Source organism: Aplysia californica, unplaced genomic scaffold (assembly GCF_000002075.1).
Source record: "Aplysia californica isolate F4 #8 unplaced genomic scaffold, AplCal3.0 scaffold00197, whole genome shotgun sequence".
NCBI lineage: Eukaryota > Metazoa > Mollusca > Gastropoda > Aplysiida > Aplysiidae > Aplysia > Aplysia californica.
Window position 1 is genome coordinate 750952 of NW_004797467.1, and position 3808 is coordinate 754759.

Below are 3808 nucleotides of genomic sequence, written 5' to 3' on the forward strand. Positions count from 1 at the left end.
TGGGCTCAGTTTGCATAATTTCAGATATTTAAAATAATAAAACCGCTGGGACAGAAATGAATAAGTTTTCAGATGATACTAATAACTCCACATGCCAAAAAAAAAATTACAATCCCCTGATTCCACCGAGTCATGGCACATATGTATAGCAGGAAGCTCATATTCAACTAAGATTGGCAGAAGGGAGACGGATTTGCAGAAAAAAAAATCAAAATGAAGGTGTTTTACACCCCCATCGACACAATTTCGATGGTTTAAGAGCCGGGCTTAAACCATGCTTGTAAGGGCTACCCCGGGCTTAGGAGGATACAACATCCCAGCAGAGAGACCAAGATACTACCTAAATATTCTCCCCTTTGGGATTCGAACTCTGGTCTCAAGTGTGTGACGCGTGAAGCGCCTAACCACGACACAGAAGGTGTATCTGAAATCGGTTACACGATCTTCGAATCAACCTCTTTAAAGAAAACATACCAGGACTCATTTCCAACTTCTGATACATGTACAACCAAATTATACCCAAAAAAACCATCCCTACCGAGCAGATCTCGATTTTCCCTAACTCAGTTTTGACTTACTTTTCTTCTGAGATAAAAAAAAAACCACATGGCACCTCCGACAACAAATTGCTACACCTTTTATTTAATGAAAGCAATACATATGCGCAGGGTGGTAAAAAAACAACAACAACAACTATACAACGTTTTAAAAATATATTTTCCTCCACCCTGAAGTTTTGCGTTTCAAATTAGTACACGACATTTGGAAGTCAAAATTTGTCGAATATTCATTTTAGATAAGTCCACAAAATAGTTTTGATCTACGTATCGCGTAAAAAAAACCGATCCATTTTCAGCTATGTCCCCATTTTTAAAAGATACAGAGAGGCTAGAAATCTAGCTACCAGTACCATAAGAAACTTCAGGGAACAAGTGTGGAAAAACTACCTTAAATCTATTAATATTGATTCAAAAATTTCACAAGTGTGGAGTACTATACATACTATTGATGGAACAAATATAAAACACAAATGCACTTGTCCTCAGAAATCACTTAATGGAAAAGAACTTACTTCAAACACAGACATAGCTGAGACGCTGGAAAAACATTATCGATTTGTTAGTAGTGATGAAAACCTAGATGCATCTTTTAGAATTAAGAAACAAAATCATTCAAAACTCAATCAACATCTCTTTCAAAAACAAGAAAATGACGATAAAGAGGAAAATGTTGATATAAGTTATAAAGAAATGAATGAAGTATTGAGAAAGAAAAAATAAAGCACCCCAGGTCATAATTCCCTAACATATGAAATGTATGACCAATTACCACACAACGCAAAAATAGTGATAGAGTAGACTTCTTCAACAATATCTGGAATAAAGACAAAATTCCACTGGAGTTTAAGCACGCCACAATAATACCAATAAAGATAAAAAGCGAACCGTCTTCCTATAGACCGATCTCTCTCACCAGTCATCTTGGAAAGGTTTTGGAAACAATAATAAATAATCGACTCATCCAGATCAATGAAAAAAAAGAATTTATTCTGTGCCAACCAGTCGGGATTCAGAAGAAAAAGGCAAACACACGATCAGTAATTGAAATTAATTCAAGAACTGGATAAATATAGAACTTTTGGGTAAGTAGCAGCAGCAGTTTTCTTGGATCTAGAAAAGGCTTACGATCTACTATGGAAACAAGGAACCCTTGAACAACTTATGAAAATGGAGATAACTGGCAAAATGTATAATTATATTAAGGACTTTCTTTATGAAAGGACATTTCGGGTTAAAGTTGGAGGCGTATTATCTGAAATGAAAAGTCAGGAACACGGAACACCCCAGGGGGTAGTAATCTCTCCCACACTTTTTAATATATTGATAAATTCAGTAGGAGTTATAGAAGATAAATATCCCAAGATAAGCATAGGATAGTTTGCAGATGACACTGTATTGTGGATTAAAGCCAAAGATGCCCCAAGAAAGAGAGCAAAAAAGAATACAACTTTCCTTTAAAAACCTATAGAAAATCCAACAAATGTCCTAATCGAGACTCTTACAAATCTTGGATTTAAATTAAATATGAACAAAACCCAAGCAATCTCCTTTAACCAAAAACTATGCCCAGATCTGCTGATAAAAGGAACAAATGTCCATACTATAAAATCAGTCAAATACCTAGGAGTTACGTTTGACAAATTCTTCCAGTTTAAGGAGCATATAGCTGAAAAATATGAGAAAGGAATCAACACACTTAATATTTTGAAATACACAGCAGGAAAAACCTGGGGGATAAATTCAAAAAGAAAACCATTGATATACACAAATCTGATACTACCAATACTTACCTATGGAGAGGAAATATACGACCAGGGAGCAAAAGGTCAACTAAAGAAACTGGACATAATTCAAAATTCAGCATTGAGAATAATCACCAATTCTACACACGCTGCAAGCCGCATGGCTTTATCAGTCCTGACCTAGGCGATCATGAATCCAGGCATTCACTGAGTACGATGGCGATGAAGAATCTGAAAATGAACAGTAGGCCTACAGTGCAGCCAAACAGCACTTCAAATTTGCGATCTCAAGACTGCTGGTCAATCTTAATTAATTAATTAATTAGTCACCACTTCTGTTCCTCAACACACACAATGATGTAGAAAATATTCACATAATCCAGATGACTTGAAAAGCAAACTGCATTAGGCAGAAATAATCCAGTGTCAAAGCATGAGAAAACAACAATTCAAACTGACCGCCGCACCCTGCGTAGGCTTATCACTACTAATGATCTACAAGGTTGTGGGCTTACTACACGGGTGTGTAAGCCCACAAGGAATCTAGGTCAGTAGCGCGCAGGTGGCCTGATTATATGACCGTCTAGGTCCTGACCAAAAGCCCCCCCTCTTTGGATAAGAAGGCAGGAAAGCAAGGTCAAACTATGGCATAGAGTAAATTATAATAAAGAAAACAATGCTAAGAATGTCTACAGAGACAGAATAATCAAGATCGCAAACAAACATCTCAAAACTAAAAACGGCATTGTAGAAAGCACAAAAGCAATTATGGGAACTTTGAAAGTAAAAAAAAAAAATGTCCGCCACACTGAAACAAGAAATACTCTTATATGGAAATATTGTGACATTAATGTGGACCTAACACTAAAGAACAAAACAAAAAAGAGAGAAGACAAATACGCATCAATGAAAAATATTACATTAAAACATATTCATGACTTATATAGTAATCATATCCAGTATTTCACTGATGGATCCAAGGAGGATGAACGTACTGGATCAGGATTCTATGTTAAAAAAACAAAATATCCGGTCGTATTCACGAATAACAGATTATACTTCTATTCTTACTGCTGACATGAACTGATAGCGATACAGGGAGCAGTGAAACAGGCGTGCAGTACAGAATTGGACAGGGATATTCTTATACTCAATGAATCTCTCTCGGCAGCCCAATCACTTGGGGAACCTCACAGAAATCAAGCTAGATTTGACATTCTCCAGGACATAATTGAATTACATGAACAATTATTAACTAATGGAAAAAGGGTTACCATTATTTGGATACCATCACATTGCGGAATAGATGGGAATGAGATGGCTGACGAGCTTGCAAACAAGGGAAGAATGCAAAAGAAAGAATATATAAATACAAAATTGGGACCCCTCGAAATGAAAATTCTTTTACACCAAAGAAGAAAAGAAAACATTTTTCAGACTGCATGGACAAATTCAAAGACAGGCACATTCTTTAAAAAGATAGTACCAAACATAAAAACTATAGTA

General features: G+C 36.1%; 1 long non-coding RNA gene across 1 annotated transcript; it reads right to left on the reverse strand.

Moving 5' to 3' along the window:
* Positions 1 to 621: 621 nt before the first annotated feature.
* LOC118477732 lies at positions 622 to 3773 on the reverse strand. Its single transcript, XR_004858570.1, has 2 exons — positions 2898 to 3773; positions 622 to 2482 (listed from the first exon to the last, which is right to left on the reverse strand). It is a non-coding gene; the product is annotated as an uncharacterized LOC118477732 (long non-coding RNA).
* Positions 3774 to 3808: the final 35 nt, after the last annotated feature.